General features: G+C 43.5%; 1 protein-coding gene across 2 annotated transcripts in view; it reads right to left on the bottom strand.

Annotated features, from left to right (window-relative positions):
- PDE8A (phosphodiesterase 8A) overlaps positions 1-21,381 on the bottom strand; it is a 154,357-nt gene extending 132,976 nt beyond the window's left edge. The window contains exon 1 of one of the 2 annotated variants that reach the window (XM_049614215.1): positions 21,216-21,381. The gene's annotated coding sequence lies outside the window, so the exon portion shown is untranslated. The remainder of the gene's footprint in view (positions 1-21,215) is intronic. The other variant, XM_049614214.1, reaches the window with a different exon arrangement.
- Between the last annotated feature and the right edge of the window lie 11 nt (positions 21,382-21,392).

The following is a 21,392-nucleotide window of genomic DNA, read 5'->3' as shown; positions in this document are numbered from 1 at the left end:
CCGTGAAGCTGCCAGAAAGGCAAATGCTGTCCCAGAGCAGCCCCCAGGGACGCTCTATCCCCTGGGCATTTGGGACCTTGACAGTTTGAATCCTTTGTCCTATCTTCTCTCTCTCTCTCTTCCTGGAATACCACACACATAAAAATCTTAGGGCGTTTCTTCCAGACATAAAATACTTCCTCCAACAGTTACTTACTTCCTTCTTACAGCTCTACCTTCACCAACGTTCTTTCGCTATTTCTGCTGATTAAGTCAGGGAGAAGTTCTCGGCAGAGCGCTTGTGAGGAAAGTGCACAGTCAAAAGTCCAGAGGTCACCAGTCCCTGAACGTGTGGGCGCCGGAGGTGCTCGGCACGTAGCGGGAGGAAGCCGGAGGTGGGCAGGAGCCACAGGTTAAAAAAAAGAAATCTGAATTTGATAACGGGGAGCCACAGGGGGGTTTTAAGCAGGGAAGGGCACAATCGGACTGGCATGCGGTCACTTTGCCCCTTCTCTGAACCTCTGCTTGTAGGGCAGCAGGTCCCCCTGGCCCTCTGCATGAGGGTTCAGGTTATCTGGGACCTAGAGAAATGCAGATTGAAGTTTTACAGAAGAACAGCTTAGGTGGGGTAGAAATTCCCAAAAATTGCCTCATGAGGGAGAAAGCGTAAGAAGGTAGATCATTTTAGCAAGCTGGCTCTACAGTAGTAAAGGCTAAGAATGCTGGGGGCAGGGGCAAGGCCCTCATGCCAGCATTTAGCTAATTCCAAAGCTATCGGGTGGGGAAGAGCCAGGGCCCAGTGCAGGTGTCATAGTCACAGGGCTTTCTAGAACCTGGCTATGGGACAGGTGCGCTGCTCCGAATGGTCAGTTCCGACACACTGGAAAAACAAGTTCATTTGATTCGTATTAGCCCTGACCAGAGAGACCACCTCCAGCCAGCCTACGTTATTTTCTTACTACAGCAGAAAACTGAGCAGGGAGCAAACCACACTGTAGCAAAGCTAGCCCTATAAACAACTGAACCTGAAGCAAAACCCTGCGATGACCCAAGAGATTCACCGTGGGACCTGCAGCAGTCCTACCTACGTTGTAGAAATATTCTTGGCCTCTCAAGACAAACACGGCTTTTGGCACTGAAGACTGGTTTTTGGTTTCCAGGCCAGAAAAGCAGTGCACCCCTGTTTATTTCTCCCTTATCAGTACAGTCAGCAGCACTGAAAGGATTCCTTCTCTTCTGACCCACTGGTGAGACAACACAACTCCAATCAATAAGCAAAGAGAAACAAGAAACATCGGCCACTTCAGTGGTGTGTAACAGATCAGAAGGCATCTTCTACGCCTTCCCGCATGTGCTTGCTTTACCTACAAGGAACTGGGGCTCACAGACGGGTCACCTGACTTGCCCCACACACAGCTCAGCACCAGAGCCAGAATTCAAACCCAAGTCTTCTGATTCCAATCCCCCTGCCCTCGTTGACCACGAGCACAGAAATGGTATGTTCAGATTTCTGAACAAGCACTGCAGAATCAGGGGACAGAGAGACAAGTCTGTCCTCCAGAGAGTGTACCATCTGCAAAGGAAGGCTAGGTCTTACTCATCCTCACATTCCCTGCAAATGCCCGGTGTGGCTCCTGGCCCACAGTAAAGCACCAAATAAACGTGTGCTGAGTGACGGTTGTGATCCAATCATGCGAACCTACCACACTAGAGAGTTCTCTGTGTAGATGGAGAGCTGAGGGAAGCCTGTGAGGATGCCTTGATGGAGGTCTAATCAAAGTACTGATTTTTGTCATATTGTCCATTATCAGTTTTCACCAGCGTGTTCTGAGCCTGTTGTAAATACCGCTGGACCCAGTGCCAGGCGGGCCCCACGCCGGCCTTCAGCCCAAGGCAAGGCTTTAATACAGCTCCACTCATCTGGAATCTTTGGCTTTTCAAGACCCTGTTTCTGAACACCAGAATAACCGAAAAGCACGGCATAAAGGCTGAGGGAGGAAAAAGGAACAACAAGACTTCCTGCTTTTATCTAAAAATATTAGGGCAGGAAAGGAAGCCGCTCAAATGTAGTGAATGACTCCGTAAATAAAGTAGGTTTTTACTACATACCGACTCCAGCTCTAAACGTGTGGTTACAAACTAAGAAAAAACAGTGTCTCTACATGGCTTTAAAATGAAACCAGAACCATTTCTGCAATAATCAAGCAACTCCACTAATGAGATCCAAGCTCAGCATTCCAGGTATTCAATTTCTTGCTTGCTTCTATACGACAAACCCCCTGGACAAGAGTACAATTTGTAAACCTGCACTGGAGGGTGTGACGCACAGTCTGATGCCCAGGCAGCAACACAGTGCAAGGACCAGACAGTAGAACTATTTCTGATGAATATCCTATGAATATCAAAGGTACCCGGGGACAAGGGACAAGCTCAGGCACGTGTTCCAGCTTTGCCAATACCTGCAGTGTGACCTTGGGCATGTCTCCTAAATCCCTTAGGGCTTCAATTTCATCCTCCGTAGAACGGGAAAGGTGGATATGGTAAAGGTGAAGGTCCCAATAAGGAATAAAATTGTGAGAAAATGAAAGATTGCAATAAGTAAGTGTAACTTACCTGAGCCAAGGTTATATAAACTTTTAATAAAATACAATGCTTTTTCATTATAGACTGCTCAAAATGTTTCAAAGCCTGCCCTGACAGAATTGTTTTTTTAAATCAAAACTTAAAGATAGGATTTATTTTTACAAGTAGGCTCTAAGGATAGGATCGCAGATATGCATAAACACCTGTGTAAGAAGATGTACATGGCAGCATTTGTAAGTGTTTTGAAGACATTTTAATGACATGGGAAGATAGTTGTAATTTATTATTAAATTTACAAGTCAGGATATAAAACTATAGAGAAGCATGAGTTCAAGCCCCATGAAAAATAAATAAATAAATAAATAAACAAACAAACAAACAGAAGTACACTTAACATTTAAATTTAAAATTTCCTATACATGCACAGGAAAAAAGAATGTAAGTAGTAATTTATATAATATTAATATATATTAATATATATATACACACACACACACACATATATATATATATATATATATATATATTAGTATAAAATGTTAATAAGGGTTCCTGCTAGGTTATAAAACTGTAGAGGACCTTGTTTTCACTCATTAATGTAGAAAAGAAAACTGTATTTCACATTATTGCAAACTGAATTCAGTAATGCAGTTGACATTTGAAAACACATTTAAACTGTGAATCCAGTACTACACATTTTTTTTAATGAATATACTACAGCACTATAAAAGTATTTTCTCTTCCTTATGATTTTCTTGATAGCATTTTGTTTTCTATAGAGAACACATTAATTCGTGTTAATCACTTATAGTGTTAATCAACGACATGGTCAGTAAGACTTCTAGTCAAAAGTAGGCTATTAGTAGTTACCTTTGGGGGAGTCAAAGTCATACATGGATTTTTCTGAACATGCAGGAGGTCAGCACCTCTAACCCCCGCATTGTTCAAAGCTCAACTGTATATTTTAAATTATTTTTTAATTGTCTGTAAGCAGCAAGCAGCATTCATTTGAGGGATGCAAAGTTTTTAAAATATCAAAAATCCAATTAAGGCCATGTCACACCAATAATTCCAAGAAAAATCAAGTGATCATTATGTGATTAGATGAAACAAAAAGGGGGCAGGAGCTTCTGATAAAATTCGACATTTGTAACTTTTTAAAACCACCCATAGAAAACAGGCCTAGAAAGCTATTTCCTTAATAATAAAGCACATCAAAGTATATTGTCTTAAGAGCAACACCCAAGATCACACCTAAGAATGAGGAACTGGAGATATTACCATTAAAATCAGGATAAAAAAGATGCATGCTAAAACTATTATTGACAATGTTCTGAAACCCCAAAAACAATCCAATAAGGAAACGGATTAAAAAGTATTACTTTGAGAAAGGAAAACCCCAAACCATCAGTCACCTAATAATGTAAACATTTATCTCAAAAATCAAAGACACTATACACTTAAGATTCATCTATTTCTCACACACACAATCAACTAACTATAGAATGTTTAGTAAAATTCAGCAATATCGATATATTTTATCTAACTTAAATAATTAGTTAAAAGATTTAAAAAACAAAAGATTCTGGCTCCAACAGAATTATCTTAAAAAGACATGACCCCCATGTGAAAATGCATAAACTAAGATTCATGAATAGTAAATATCATGTTCATGGACAGAAGAAGGCTGTAAAGCTATCAGTTCTTCCTAAATTACAGCAGATTTAACTCTAATATGATCAAAATGCCCCCCAAATTTGGGAGTAGATAAAAATCATCCTAAAACTGACGTGGAAAAATAGACATAAATGAGTTACAAAGGTTTTTTTCCTGGGACATAATGGGGAAAAGGATTAACCTTACCATACATTATTAAAACAGAAAGCTACAAAAATGAAATCAGTGCTGGGAATGCAAGCTGGTGCAGCCACTCTGGAAAACAGTATGGAGGTTCCTCAAAAAACTAAAACTAGGGGCGCCTGAGTGGCTCAGTCGGTTGGGCGTCCGACTTTGGCTCAGGTCATGATCTCGCGGTCCGTGAGTTCGAGCCCCGCGTCGGGCTCTGTGCTGACAGCTCAGAGCCTGGAGCCTGTTTCGGATTCTGTGTCTCCCTCTCTCTCTGACTCTCCCCTGCTCATGCTCTGTCTCTCTCTGTCTCAAAAATAAATAAAATTAAAAAAAAAAACAAAAAAAAAAAAAACTAAAACTAGAACTACCCTATGACCCAGCAGTCACACTACTAGGCATTTATCCACGGGATACAGGTGTGCTGTTTTGAAGGGACACATGTACCCCCATGTTTATAGCAGCACTATCAACAATTGCCAAAATATGGAGAGACCCCCAAATGTCCATCGATGGATGAATGGATACAGAAGATGTGGTATATATATATACAATGGAGTATTACTCGGCAATCAAAAAGAACGAAATCTTGCCATTTGCAACTACGTGGATGCAACTAGAGGATGTTATGCTAAGTGAAATTAGAGAACTTCATGTGACTTCATTCATATGAGGCCTTTAAGAGACAAAACAGATGAACATAAGGGAAGGGAAACAAAAATAATATAAAAAACAGGGAGGGGGACAAAACAGAAGAGACTCATAAATATGGGGAACAAACTGAGGGTTATTGGAGGGGTTGTGGGAGGGGGGATGGGCTAAATGTTTAAGGGGCACTAAGGAATCTACTCCTGGAATCATTGTTGCGCTATATGCTAACTAATTTGGATGTAAATTTTAAAAATTAAGAAATAAAATTAAAAAAAATATATATATATATATAAAATGAAATCAGTGCTGTAATAGTACAGGCAAAAATAGATAACCAGAAACAGATGACCCAAAGATGTGATCAAGATTAAAGAATAAGCCTGTAGGGAATAAAAATAATTATTCACATAAAAAGTGCTGCAATAATAACTAGCTGTTCTGAAATGCTAAGATCCTACCTCACACCAAAATATCCAAATACCCAAAATAAACGCCAGATTGAAAACACTAAATGTTGCAATTAAATAAACACACAAAAAGTTTTAAACATGAATAAATACTTGACTATATCTGGATGAGTAAGGACTTAGGCTTGAAACAAAGTAAGAAAAATGAAAATGATCAGTGTAAGAGAAAAGGAATCCACTTATAAAGTCAAGCAAATTGAAGTAAAACACTAAATGTAAATTGAAAGTGTGTATGAAATATACATCAACTGCATAGTCTGGGTTTTTCTTAGTAACGTATTTTCTGGATCTATCCACTAACTGACTCCAAAACGATGTTTCTCCTAGAATAATGAGTACTCTTAGCACCGGAACTGCAGTTTCCAACACCATTTCCCACTAACAGCAGCAGGGCACCCTGGAGCAAAGGCTCGTTGCTGGGCCGGGACAGGGAAGGTACAAGCTAAGCCTGGGACAACTGGTTGTGCTTTCAAAGATTAACAGAATCATGTTAAAAGAATACAGAAGTCGGGGCACCTGGGCGGCTCAGTTGGTTAAGCGTCCAACTTCGGCTCAGGTCGTGATCTCGCGGTACGTGGGTTCGAGCCCCATGTTGGGCTCAGTGCTGACAGCTCAGAGCCTGGAGCCTGCTTCTAATTCTGTGTCTTCCTCTCTCTACCAATTGCTTCTCTCTCTCTCTCTCTCAAAAATCAATTTAAAAAAAAAAAAAGAAAAGACTATAATGGACCCAAACACATCCAACCAATGAAAATCCCTATGTCCACAATTACATTTTTTAAAGATGAAAAGCAAAAAAACAAATAAAAACAACAACATATTCATTCCCATCGGAGGCAGCAACTCCTTAACTATTAAAACTGTTAATAAAGGGAAAAACTTACCCTGCCTCTTTAACAGGAACTATATTTTATAGCAATTAAATAGCCCTGGCCCCAGCTGATGAAGGAAACTTCTGCTTTACACAGAACATCAACTACTGCATGTAGAAAAGCAACTGAATTAGGAAACATCATTCATTAACCCTGATCAGAATTGTTATTTTAGATAATGATTATCAACTGGCGCTTTAAAAAGAAAAAAAAAAAAAAAAGGCAGGGAAAAAAACCAAGGTGAATAGCCTCTGGTAAACTGCACATTCATATGGCGCCCAGTGCCACACAGATCGCTCTCTGGTCTTATGAGGGGAAACTGATGCAAGAGGCAGGGATCAGCTTCTCATCACCCTAACCCAGTGTGCAACCTGAGCATCCATAATGGTGGGTCAGTCAGATCTTCTGTGTCTTCTGATGGGATTCATGGATCACCAATGGTGTGTTCTAGCCAAATATACATAACTTTCATCCATTTTAGGTCCAACTTCCAGTTTACAAGAAATAGAGCAGAAAGAAAGCAAGCTAAATGACACCACAAGGAAACCAGAAGACAAATCCAGAAGTTAGGACAAAGTGGCCAGGTGTCTTTAACAAGTCAGTGTGACAAAAAGTAGGGGGAAGGGAAAAGGACGTGCTAGGTTAAAAGAGATGGAAGGATCTTACCAAGCAGATGCAGTGCAGAGGACATTTCTGAGATCACAGGGGTATCAGTGGAGTCTGTTATGGGTATTAGGTAAAACACTACTAAAATGGAAATGTACAGATTGGCTACAAAAAAGTCCATGGCAAAACAATATGTACTTATGGTGGTTCCTCCAAAAGTCAAAAGTAGCATCACCGTACAACCTATCAGCTCCCCTCCTGGGTGTATATATATTCAAAAGAATCGAAAGCAGGAACTTGAAGAGATTTGTACGACCATGTTCACAGCAGCACTATTTAGGATAACCAAAAGGCAGAAGCAACCGAAGTGTCCGTCAGTGGATGAAAGGATAAACGAAGGGTGGTATAAACGCACAGTGGAGCGTTACTCGGCCTTAAAAAAACACAATGAAATTCTGAGACACGCCACAACACGGACGAATCCCCAAGACACATCAAGTGAATTAAGACAATCACAAAAGTACAAATACCCTATGATGCCACCTGTGTGAGGTACCTAGAGCAGTCAAAAGTCGAATCGTGGCTGCCAGGAACTGGGCAGGGGGGCACGGGTGGGGGAGAAGGAATGAGGAGTTGGTATCTAATGGGTATGAGGTTTCAGTTTTGGAAGACGAAAAGGTTTTAGAGACCGGTGGCGACGATGGTTGCACAAGAACGTGGTTGCACTTCATGCCACTGAACTGTACACATGAAAGTGATGAAAATGGTAAGTTTTATGTTAGAGTACACTTCACCATAATTTTGTTTTAAAAAGTACATAGTATATGACCTGATTTCGGTGGAAAAAAAATGTGCATATATGAACAGAAAAAGTCTGGAAGGATCCACGCTAACATGTTATAATAAATGATCTCTAGGTTGTGAAAACTGCATTTCAGCGTTTCTTAATTTTCTACAACACCTGTACTATGTACTACTTCTGTAACAGAGATGACGCTGTATAAAGCAAACAGGAAAAGCATTCAGAGTGCTACATTTGATTTCATTATATATATATAATATATATAATTTAAAAAACTACATTCAATAAAAAGGAAAAGGCTGGAGAAAAAGATCTGCAATAAGCATGAGATCAAAACTTAATTCCCAAGCATATTTAAAAAGCTCTTACAAATAAAAATTTTTAAACTCTAAAGCCCAAAGAGAGAAACAGGCAACAGGCTTGAACAAGGAAGCGCCAGTTCCGCTGAAGAGGAAGTTCAAGGGTCCAAAACTCTCTTGGGAAAAAAAAAACAAAACAAAGATGATAAACAATAAATGAAATAAACGCAAATTAAAATACCAATAAGATACCATCTCTCACAATCAGATTGTTGACAGGAAAGCCTAACAAGCACTCTCAGGTGCTCCTGTGATATTAAAATGTGATCACATCTTTCTGGAGGGCAATTTAAGCATATATATCAAGAGCTTGTACAAGTTACAATATTATGAACCACTGATACACGAAACACAGATAAAATCTCAAAAACAGACTGCCGAGTGTTCCCTAAGAGTACATACCTACTAAGTAATTCTGTGTGTGTATGTGTTTGTACCCGTGTGTGTTTGTTCTAGAACAGGCAAAGCTAACCTTCGTGCGGAAAACAATCAGAAGGGTGCTTGCAGAGACGGTGGGGAAAGAGTACATGAGAAGGGGAATGTGGGAACTTTCTGGGGTGATGACAATGTTGTATACCTTGACGGAGGTTCGGATTACACAGATGTCTGTATGCATTAGTCAAAATGCAGCAAATGTACAGTAAGTATTTGTGCATTTCACTGCAGTGTGTAAACGTTACCTCAGAAGGAAAAAAATACTGAACTCTAATGATACGCATGTTGGAGCATTTAAGAGAAAGTGTACTGATGTCTGCAATTATTTTAAATTTTTTTTTTTTTTAACATTTATTTACTTTTGGGAAACAGAGACAGAGCATGAACAGGGGAGGGGCAGAGAGAGAGGGAGATGGAATCTGAAGCGGGCTCCAGGCTCCGAACTGTCAGCACAGAGCCCGACACGGGGCTCGAACTCATCATGAGCCATGAGATCGTGACCTGGGCCAAAGTCGGATGCTTAATTGCCTGAGCCACCCAGGCGCCTCGGTCTGCAGTTATTTTAAAATGCATCAAAGAAAAAGGAGATGGACAGTTGGATAGATGTGATAAAGCAAGTATAGTAAAATGCTAACGTAAAAATACAAGAGTTAGGTAAACGAGTGTCCGCCGTAAAACTCCTTCAAGAATGCTGCGTATTTGGGGTAGCTGGCTGGCTCAGTCAGTAAAACATGTGGCTCTTGATCTCCAGGTCATAAGTTCAAGCCCCACAATGAATACAGAGAAGAAAGAAAAAGGAAGGAAGGAAGGAAGGAAGAAGAAATGTTGTATAGTTGAGATTTTTCATAATATTAAGTGTTAAACATACTAAAAAGTAGCGAACAGCCATGAGGCAGCCTTCTGGAGTATGGGAAATGTTCTATCTCAATCTGTTTGTTATATGCAGCACACGTGGGTAAGATTTTATCAAGCTGTATGTACACTTCAAGATTTTCTACACTTTGCTTACTGCATTTACACCTCAGAAAAGTGTTTTAAATGAACAGCAATCAGAATTAGGACACTGAAGTGTGTATAATTGGGGCACCTGGCAGGCTCAGTCGGTAGATCATCCGACTTTTTTTTATTATTAAAAAAAATGTTTTAATGTTTATTTATTTGCTTTTGAGGGAAAGAGAGAGAGCACAAACAGAGGAGGGACAGAGAGAGAGGGAGACACAGAATCCGAAGCAGGCTCCAGGCTCTGAGCTGTCAGCACGAAGCCCGACGCCGGGCCTGAACCCATGAACCTCGAAGTCATGACCTAAGCCAAAGTTGGATGTTTAACTGACTGAGCCACCCAGGTGCCCCAGATTATCTGACTCTTGATCTCAGGGTCATGAGTTCAAGCCCCACATTGGGTACAAAGCCTACAATTAATTAATCAATTTTTAAAAATAAAGTACATTTAATTAACATCCTCAAAAGGATAAGGGAATATGCTGCAACCAAAACACATGAATAAGCAGTAATGAAGGGAACAAAGCATAAATCTTGAAGACAAAGACTGTCTGATCTAAGAGCTCCATGGGGCCAGAGAGCGAGGAGGCCTTGAGGGCTGAGTCAGAGAGCCTTAAGCCCAGGCTCGGCAGCCCTCTGGACTCCCGCACAGAGATGGGAAAAGGAAGCAGAGACACAGAGGACAGATCCAGAAGAGTCTAAAACCCACCATCTGGAGAGAGCTGTAGAAGGAAAGGAGGAAATGCAAGAGGGACATTTGAGGAAATAATAGTTAAATGTTTCCTAGAGCTAAAGAACAAAACTGTTCAAAAACTCATTTTAATCACAGTTACTTAAAGTCACCTACATGGACATAGGAGAAACACCACCATTTTCTGAGAAGTATCTCCTGATTGTGCAATTTCAGTGATCCTTGCTCCTTTCCCTATTTTTCAAGTTGTCTGCAATGAACATGACTTTTACAATAAGGAAAGGTAACAGTTCACTTTTATAAAACAAATCCAGAATCAAGAGACAAGAGAGGCTTCTCAAAATCTCCCACCTCTTGGGGCGCCTGGGTGGCTCAGTCGGTTGAGTGTCCGACTGTGGCTGAGGTCATGATCTCGCAGTCCATGGGTCGGAGCCCCACGTCGGGCTCTGGGCTGGCAGCTCAGAGCCTGGAGCCTGCTTCGGATTCTGTGTCTCCCTCTCTCTGTCCCTCCCCCACTCACACACTCTCAAAAATAAATAAAAAATTAAAAAACAAACAGAAACCAACAACAACAAAACTTCCCACATCTCCTTCCTCTGACTGCCGCCCTGTGTTATCACAGTGAACCTGCTTCTAAGTGCTCACCACAAATATGGGTACGTTACTTGATCTCTTTACATTTTTGCTTCTTTAGATCTTCAACAGGGACAATAAAATCCCCCCTTCCTGCCTCACAGGAGTCTGGGGAACATCAAATGAGGTGATATATAAAACTAGCACTTGGTGAGCCACTGAGCGCTATACAAATGGCTACATGTTATCACAACTTCGAAGCTGGTAAACCCTAAAATGAGTCACCCTCCACCGCCAGCACCCCTCACTCCCCAATCCAATCTGTCCTCTGGCCTACCAGCTTTTCCTTTGCTCATTCCCTCCTTCCCAACCCACTGCATGACATGAATTATACCTGGTCTTATCTTGTGCCCAAACCACGGCCCCAGGCTCTGCCTTCCCTCACCCACCCCTCACAACTTCCTCCTAAACCTTCACCTTCCTAAAATACGCTTATTTTATAAGGACCCTGCTGAAAACAAGAAGCCTTTGGGAGTTGTCAAGGTTTGTAGGATGGACTTCACAACCTCTTCACCCTGGCTTTTAGGTCCTCCCTCCCACACATGGTCAAGTTCCTCAAATTCTGCAACAAGCCAACACCTCCCACCCCAGGCAATCCCCCATCCTGTACCTATCTAGGTCCTCCCGGCCTTTCCCAGGCAGAGGGGAAGGGGTTGACCCGGGCTCTCTCTGCACCTTTTGACCAATCCAGATCTAGCTCCTGCCAGTTCTCTAAACACCCTCTCCATCCCTTGGGTGCAACCCTCACTTCAGGGTCAGAGGCCTGCCCCCCTTTCCTTATGCCCTGAGGGCAGGGCCTGGCAAAGTCCTCTGACATCCTCTATACTAGGCCCTGGAATTGATCTGCTAATCATTCTAGTACTTAAACTTTCTTTGCCTAACTGGATTTCATAGGAATTATTTCTTCGGTTCTCTTTGTAGCTTTGATATCTATGTGTATATCATATCTTTGTTTTAAAATTTTTTTAACGTTTTATTTATTTTTGAGACAGGGAGAGACAGAGCACGAACGGGGGAGGGTCAGAGAGAGAGGGAGACACAGAATCTGAAACAGGCTCCAGGTTCTGAGCAGTCAGCACAGAGCCCGACGCGGGGCTCGAACTCACAGACCGTGAGATCGTGACCTGAGCCGAAGTCGGACGCTTAACCGACTGAGCCGCCCAGGCACCCCTGTGTATATCATATCTATTCCCACATAAGATACTGTTTAGCTATTATGCTTTAAATAAAAAGCTGTGCTTCATAAATTCTTCTATAACTTCTTCCTCTCAACATTCAGTTTTTGAAATTGACCTATGTTGATACCTACAGCTATAAACCATTCATTTTCAAAGCTATAAAATATCTTTTTGATATATATGAGTACCTCACAACTTATTTATCCATTATATCGTTGATGGATATTTAATAAAACATTTGCTATTAGAAGCAATGCTATCATGAACATTCCTGTGCACATTTCTAGCTCACATGTGTTAAGTTTCTAGAGTGAGGCTGCTAGGTCACAGGGTCACACAATCAACCGTACCTGGTAATGACAATGGTCTTCCCCAGTGGATGAAATACTTCTACCTACAGCGCTGAAGATTGCCTCAAAATACTGTCAAGCGTTTAAATGTTTGCCAATTCATGGGTGTAAAATGTTATTTCACTGTGGCTTTAATCTGCATTTCCCCAATGGGGTCAAACATCTTTTCATGTGTTTATTAGCCATTTGGTTTCCTCTATAATAACAGGCCTGTTCCTGTCTTTAACTGTTTTTCAACCTGGCTGTCTTTTTCTTAATTGACGTGCAGGAGTTCTATATATTCTGGGTCCTCATCCTTTATCGGTATTGTGTGTTACAAATTTCTTCTTCCAGACGATGGCTTTCCTTCCTTTTCACTCTCTTTTGATAAGAAGTACTTTACGGTAGTTGAATTTATCAACCCTTTCCTTTCTGGTACATCGTTTGTGTGAGTTGTTTAATAAACCCTTCCTTACCCAGAGGTCATGAAAGGATTTATATTTCCTTTTAAGAAAAAAGTGTTAAAAACTTCAAAAAGGAAGTTATAGAAGTGGTCCATAAGCACATAAAAAGTACTCAAAATTATCAGCCATCGAGGAAATGCAAGTCAAAACCACAATGAGAAACCACCATACATCCACCAGGAGGGCTAAAATTAGGAACCTGGTAACACCAAACTGTGGCAAGGATGTGGAGCAACCAAACCTTGACTACCCTTTGTTGGCAGGACTTTGTGAAATTGTAGAACCACCTCGGGAAAGGTCAGGCAGCTTCCTAAAAAGCTGAACATACAGCTGTTCTATGATCCCGCAACTTTGCTTGGTATTTCCCCAAGAGAAATGAAAGCATATGTCCACAAGATGATTTCTACTAGAATATTCACAGCAGCTTTATGCATAATCGCCAAAAATCAGAAACAGCCCTGTTGTTAACCATCACAAGAGAAGGGAGAAGTGGAATGGGATGGAGTCCTACAGCAGAATGCGACTCAGCAAGAAAAAGAACAGGCTACTGATGCACGTGACACAGACCAATCACAGAAATACTGGGCTGAGTGCAAGGAGCCTTACACAAAAGAATACATGTTTTAAGATTCTATTCCTATGAAGCCTAGAATAGGCAAAAAAAAAAAAAAATTATAATGGATAAAAATCACATCAATGGCTGCTAGTAGGTGGGGTTAGGAATGGGGAAGGAGCACGACCTGAGAACTTGCTGGGGGCACAGTAGTATTCCGCATCTGGGCAGAAATCTGCATTTAGATGGTGCATACATTTGTCAAACAAAAAGGAAACAAATTTATGGGGTGCGTGGGTGGCTCAGTTAAGCGGTTAAGCATCAGACTTTGGCTCAGGTCATGAACTCTCAGTTCCGGAGTTCGAACCCTGCATCGGGCTCTGCACTGACAGCATGAAGCCTGCTTGGGATTCTCTCTCTGCCCCCTGTTTTCTCTCTCAAAATAAATAAACTTAAAAAAAAAAAAGGAAACACGGGCGCCTGGGTGGCTCAGTCAGTTAAGCATCCGGCTTGGGCTCAGGTCATGATCTCACGGTTTGTGAGTTTGAGCCCCGCATCGGGCTCTGTGCTGACAGCATTTTGGGAGCATCTGGGTGGCTCAGCTGGTTAAGCTTCCAATTCTTGATCTCAGCTCAGGTCTTAATTTCAGAGTGAGTTCAAGCCCTGCATTGGGCTCTGTGCTGGATGTGAAGCCTACTTCAAAACAAAACAAAACAATTAAAAAAACTTTTTTTAAACATTTATTTATTTTTGAGAGACAGAGACAGAGCATGAGCAGGGGAGGGGCAGAGAGAGGGAGACACAGAATTTGAAGCAGGTTCCAGGCTCTGAGCTGTCAGCAACAAGCCTGATGCGGGGCTCGAACTCACAAGCCATGAGATCATGACCTGAGCCGAAATCGGATGCTTAACCAACTGAGCCATCCGGGGGCCCCACAAACAAACAAATTCTGAACTCTAGTAAGTGATAGGTGTACTGAAGTGTTCAAGGATTAAGTATACTGATATGTGGAACTTTGAAATGCATGCAAAAATAAAACGGATTGCAATGGACAAAGGCACAGAAAGATGTGACAAAGCAAATACAGGAAAACGTTCACTGCAGCATCTAGGAGGCAGGGAGAAGGGGGTATACATTCTTTCAACTTTGCTGTAGGTTTGAAAATGTTCACAATATCAAAGGACAAAAACATATTTTCAAATGGAAGAGACCGGCTTTAAAAAATAAGATCTATTTGGGGCGCCTGGGTGGCTCAGTCGGTTAGGTGTCCAACGTCGACTCAGGTTATGAGCTCATGGTTTGTGGGTTTGAGCCCCGCGTCAGGCTCTGTGCGGACAGCTTGGAGCCTGGAGCTTGCTTTGGATTCTGTGTGTGTGTGTGTGTGTGTGTGTGTGTGTGTGTCTCCCCTCCCCTGCTCATGCTGTCTCTCTCTCTCTCTCTCTCTCTCAACAATAAACATTAAAAAAATTTTTTTTAAATAAGACCTGTATCAGCAAAGTCTGCCTTTGAGAGAGGTGACTGAAAGAAAAAGATCAATCCTTACATGTGATAGTGCCTCGGGAGTTTGCAAAACACTTTTACACCAATTATTTTAAGTGATCCTCACCAAAACCTGGGTATTCTAGCCTCATTTACACTTGAGGAAACTTGGGATCAGAATCTGGCAAATATCACACAGCAGGTGCCCGACGGAGCTGGACCTAAAAGTGAAGGTCTCCGGCGCTTCTTCCTGGGTTCCTTCAAACACACCTCACTGGGGAGCTGCCATCATCTCCAAAAGGCTGAAGGCCACATGCAAACTGCCCACGTGCCACTAGCTCTTTGGGCTGTCGCACGAGCAGAGTGACAGGAGCTGAAAGGGCTACGGTCGCTAGCAGCGCGGGGAAGAGACACGAGCAGACAGTGAAACAGCGCGACTCAACACCCCAAATCTACTCCAAACCCATTCAGAACAAAAGCACTGGCAGGCCGCACACTGAGCTCTCTGAGGCCACCTTCAAACCTTAGGGACCTCTGTGACATCCTTCCCGTCTGGGTGGACGGACAACCTGCGTACGGTGCCTAAGACACTGCAACACAAAACCTGTCACAACACTTCTCTGACCAGACGCTCCGCCACTCTCCTTTCCAGAGCAGAACCACAGGAGAACAGAAGGAGGGGACCCAGGAACATTGCTCAACGCGAACAAGGCCAAAACTGAAGGCAAAAGCTTTTAGTAACCACCCCGCACGTTAATCACTGGCTGCAGGGTATTTTGGCTTTTTGTTAAAGCACACACAACACACCCCGACACTTTTTTGTTAATTTAAATAAGGTGAACCAGACCTGTGGAACGTGAACGAAAGCCCTTTCGGCCTTAGAGACCGGTGTATTATTTATCCAAACATTCACTGAGTGCGCCAACCACTTCGGGAAATGTAATGAAACCAGGACAGAGTCCTTGTCCTCAAGAGGCCTGTAATCCAGCAGGAGGCTCAGGACAGATCTCCCAGGCCTACTCGGCCTACAGGGGAAGATCTAAGAGCAGAGAAAAGAGAGTTCAAGTACAACCAGAGGCTCAAGAAAGATTTCAGCTGGGCCTTGAAGATGCAGACATGCAGAGCTGGGGTGGGGAGTGTGGTGCTCTGGGCAAAGGCTGATGGGAAGAAATAGCTCCGAGGGGGCTCCTGGCTAAGGAAGGCCACCTGAAGCCTGAGCAGGAGGAAGGGAGGGTGAAAAGGACTCCCGAGGGATGCCTGCCAACTCTTGTCAGAGAGCAAAGAGAACAAATTAGAGGGCCCCACAGACGTCTGACTTCGGGAGTTAGCCGGGGCAGGGCCAAATATGGCTGCGACTCTCACGAGAGCGGGAACCCAAGGGAGGGCTGAGTCAATTTCCCCAGCAAGTCATGACTTAACAAAACCCTGATAATGTGCATTCAGGACGCCTGCTCAAAACCCAGGTGGACCTGTGACACCTGCAGCCTGGCAGAAAGCCAGAGGATGGGAAATGTAACGGAGAGAGGGAGTTAACAGAGAACAGCCCAGGAGCAATGGGTTTGAATCCCTAACTGCATACGCCTAACTGTAAAAGCGTGGGTGAGTTTCCAACCTACAGCGTCTTATCTGCAAACGGGAAACGACACCCGTCATCTCCCAGGATTGCACGGATTACATGAGATAACATCGGTAATACATACATGCAGCACAATGCCCACAACATCAAAAGCATCCAAGGAACGGTGGGTATTGCGTCTATGAGTAGGCTGCACTCCAGGAACTTCCGAGTCCGGGCCTCCTACCACGCTTCACGGTATTGAGAAACCAGGCTGAAGCCACTGACCTTGGACAAGACCAAAGGATTACTCACGTCCTAAGCAACTTCTCCCTCGGTTCTTTGATTTTTAATTAAAAAAAAAAAAAAAAAAAAAAAATCTGTCCTTTAAGGCATGTGAGGTTATCCTGAGACATCTGCCTCACCCTGTACACTCACATCACGAACCTTCTGGTACAAGGGGAAAAACCAGTGTCATGAGCCACTTCACAGGGAGCATCTGTGCCAGAAGGGACCACAGGCCTCATCCCAGCCCTCACAAGGAGGGTCTAGGCTAGCCCAGCGTCAGTCTGGGCTGATAAGAGTTGTGACACTCAAAACATCTACCTTAAGAAACACACTTCAAGTTACAGGGTAATGACAGCGCTAGAACAGTTTAGAATATACATGCAAAGTATCATATACATAATAAGAGTTCGAGAAAATATAAAAAGCATTATCTTTATAGCCAGTCCTAGCCAGATAATAAGATTCTATATACCGAAAGGCTTAAGGACACAATGATGAGAGAAGGGATGGCCCTGAGCCACAGAGATAAATGACAGTTACTCATTCCAGGAACAGAAAGTTAGGTCTCACTTTGTCAACTACACTTTCAGAAGGAAACTTTCAATAATTCAAGAATCCACCAAGAATCAGTGACCCCTAATGGGGGGGGGGGGGAGGAGGGGAAATCAGGCAGATCACACAAACAGAAATTTGCTTCAGTTAGGGAAATATAAAAATTTCATGAATGCACTCTGTACATTAAAGCAGGGGACAAATTTTATTCCATGGCTAAGAAACACCAAGAAACTACTAAACTCTGGATGAGCAGGCTGGTTAGTTTGGCCAGTTTTGAGGAAGAAGGGAAGAAGGGGAAGGCAGTGAAAAATCAGAGAAAATCGGGCGAAGGAAAAGGGAAGGACAGAAGCAGACTAGAGACAGAACGGAGAGTCCGTGTGAGCGGATTCCGAGTGCTGAAGCCAGCAACCCTTGGTGACAGGTTAGTGGAGAGCCACACTACTGTCACCTGTTGTGTACTGCCCGCCCAGCTGCACTAATCCTTAAATCTGTGGAGGGAGACCTACCCTGCTCACCAGCGTGGAAATAGATTATTCCCTGGTATAAATGCTCCTAAGGGGCAATAACCAGAAACTTCCATAAAACCAAATCTAAATCCTTCAGCCTCCACTCTAGTTAAGACCGGTTTCTATTTCCTTTATATGGGCTGGGTGCATTTTCCACTTCAATGGCCTGGTTCACACAATTCCTAATTCAACAGATGTCTGTGGAAGGCCCACTACGTGGGGGGGAAGACAGCAGTGAACAAAACAGACGTGACTGCCATCCTCACAGAACTGGTTAGTGACAAATGGTGGGGGACAGGGTGGGGGGGGAGGGGGAGGCATGGATCATAGCAGTGCAAGGGGCCGCTTGCAAAAAGGAGGGGGCCTAGGCTCTCCTCTGACACCCTTGCCCCCACGCTCAAATCTTTCAAGGTCAACTCAAGTCCTAGCTAAGGAGAGGGAAAACCAAATAAATCCAAAGGCTGACAAGAAAATATGGAAATGTTACAGTTAAAGCTCACGCTGATTAAAAACCAAACGAAACTCTAAGTGTTCAAACTGAAGACAGCATTCATTATCTGTCACCACATAGACTGTAACTCCCGAAATGAGTAAACAGAACGTTTTTAGTAATAAATAAGTTCATAAAGATGACCCAGCCTAATGTATTCCAAGGCCCTGAAGTACCTTTGGAATCATTAAGAAGCAAATTACATTTACTATGTTTTAATGTTCAGTATATTTCTTGTACTTTGAATATTGGGATCATGTGAGGGATCATGTCCTAACATGTGGCCCAAGACATACCTCAATAAAAAGGCTCTATAACCAAACAAGTTTGGGAACTGCTGACACTCTGAACGCCATTTGGCGATTCCCAGGGTATTTTAGGAAATTCAGTTTTCTGACAAATCCTGCATAAACTTAGTCTGAGCCAGTATTGCCCACACTCGTTTGGAAATGTCTCCTTTTTTCATTTAATACCTATTAACGGGCAACAAACTGCTCAGGGAACACATGGGGGATACACTACGGTGTAGGGGACGCGATGCGTAATCAATTTGAAAACGCGATTATCCGTCTCCCGAGCGTTTTGATGAACGGATGTTTCCTACGTAGGCTATTAAAATACAAAAACTTCCCCAATGAAATTCTTTTTGAAATTCACTCGGTGAGATGTTTACTGCACTTTTAAGACAAAACATTTTTTAATGCACCAAAATTGGATCTTAGTGTTTTAATTATAAAGGAACTCAAATTAATCGTATAACGATTTGAGTTTGCTAAATTACTGGAAGCTTATCTTCTCTAAACACGTAGTTTTAGATTTCTAGAGTACATTTGATACTTCATTGTAAAAGATTCATCCTGTTAAAAAATAAAACATGCTATTTACCTCTGCCCTATTACCTGAAATGCCTCAATACAAATATCAGTAACTGAGATGTGTATCAACACATGTACAGTTTGTGAATAACAAGCATTTCTGTGGTTGTGGTGTTATTTATAATGGGATTCCTCCTCTGGAAATACTAATATTACCTTAAACCGTATACTGGAGGTTTTAGGGAATAAAATTCCAGTGACTGAAAAGCTTCATCGTTCAGTTAACCTTAAAGAACCAAGTTCGACACATTCATTTAGCACCTACTACATGCATGCCAATGGATTAGGCACTGTAACGATGCACGCTATCTCTCTGGGCCTCAACTCAAGACAGTGGTCTGACAATGGGACAGAATATGTAAGACTCAAATCAGGGGCTCTCCAGACACCGTGGACAGCGGAAGAACATAGCTGCTGCCCTGGAGATGCTAACAAGACACACAGGTGAATTTTAGCACACCTACACCACCATAAAAAGGCCAGGAAGACACAGGGCCTCTTTCTACAAGTGCTGGTTTGGTGACCTAAAAGGTCATTATTAGTTAATGCAAGATAACCAATATTAGATGTGGGTCAAAAATGTGAAAGCCCTTGTTAATTCCATATTCAATTTCACTTGTGTAATGCTTTTTTTTAAGCCAATGAGTAGGCTCAAAGTAGAAGCATCACAGGGATATTAAGAGCAGCTTGGATTAACAGCCTAAAACCATCTCAGGTGTCTTCAACAATCTGTAGAAGGAATCCCAACTTCCGGTAATCAGAACAAAGTTAGACTTTCACAGAGGGTACTGGAGGGGTGGGGAAATCACTTCGGCTAGGTTACGCAACACTAGAAAAAGACTTTTCAGTTTCGTATAGAAAGAGCGTCGTGGACGACTGCTAGAAATTTAACACAGAAAGGGAACAAACGGTATCAAACTTGGGAGGTCTAGCCATCTCCGGTGAGCAAGAAAATCCAGACAATTCTGCAAACGACTTTTAAAAAGCAGCCGCAACGAGAGGGGAGGATGATCAACACTCTGAGGCCATGCACAGCAGAATTCTTTCTTCTGGTTTAATTAAACAGAAATGCATGAATTCCAGCTCTAAAATTTCAAATCCAAGAACTGGAAAGCCGCCGCTGTGTGTCTTCATGAACATCTTTTCCCTTTTTTCCATTATTGTCCCTTTAGAAAAATCTTAACAAACAGTAAAGCCCAGAAACTTTGACAAAACATAAGCCAAGGCGATACACGCCGGAGAAGACACACAATTCTGAAAAACAGTCACAAAATGTCCTAGTAAGACTACTTAATAAAAAATTAACTTTGTTCTGCTGAATGCTTCAAACGTCGCGTGTCTAATAGCATTTTCTCATTACATATGCTTTAAATACACCACGTATGCTAATGACCGTGAACCTCAAATACGTGTGCATTGAAGCAGAGCTGTTGTGGCTTCAGATTACATTTTAATAGTCTCAAAGAAACTGGGAAATTGCAACCGCATGCATGTGCAAAGCTGACTGACGGAGGGGAAAACAAAACAGGGTGGTAGGACCCAGCGCCTCGGCTTCCCAGTGCTAGCCGCCCTTCCCTTAACATCACGAGAACCCAAAGAACAAAGTTCACGCGGATTTAACGTTTCTGGGGCGCGCCACCATATCCCGGGGGTTCCCCGCTCTTGGAAGGCGAATTGACTCGAGCGCCCCGGTCAAGCTCACGGCGGGCCCTGCCAGCTGAGACTTCGGACGGGTCCCGGGAACCGACGCCGCGGCTCGGAGGGCGTCCCGATCGCAACCCTGCCGAGGAGGGTCCGAGGACGCGCGGCTCGGTCTGCCCTCGGGACGCTGCCCCGGCCAGCGGGCGCTGGCGCCCGTCAAAGTGACCCAAAGCCCGGCGAGAGGGCACGCGGCCCGGGAGGGCGCCCCGCCCGGCCCCGCCGCGGGAAAGTTGCCGCCCGGCCGGGCCCGACTTTCGCCGCGGACCGCGGACCGCAGCCCCCGAGCCCTCCCCCGCCCCGGCCGCCCGCCCGGCGCCCCTCACCTTCCTGCCGCTGCCGTCGCGAGGCTCGGACTCCGCGAGGCCGGCACCGCGGGCCCCGGGCGAGGCGGTGGTCTTCTGGCCGGGTGGGAGGCGCGGCCCGGCGGGCGGCGGCGGCGCGGCGGCGGCGCCCGGCGCGTCCCCTCCCGCCTGGCCTTGGGTCACCGCCGCCCGGCCCCG

This window comes from Panthera uncia (genome assembly GCF_023721935.1).
Source record: "Panthera uncia isolate 11264 chromosome B3 unlocalized genomic scaffold, Puncia_PCG_1.0 HiC_scaffold_2, whole genome shotgun sequence".
NCBI classification, from domain to species: domain Eukaryota; kingdom Metazoa; phylum Chordata; class Mammalia; order Carnivora; family Felidae; genus Panthera; species Panthera uncia.
This window is presented reverse-complemented; position numbering and strand designations above follow the sequence as displayed.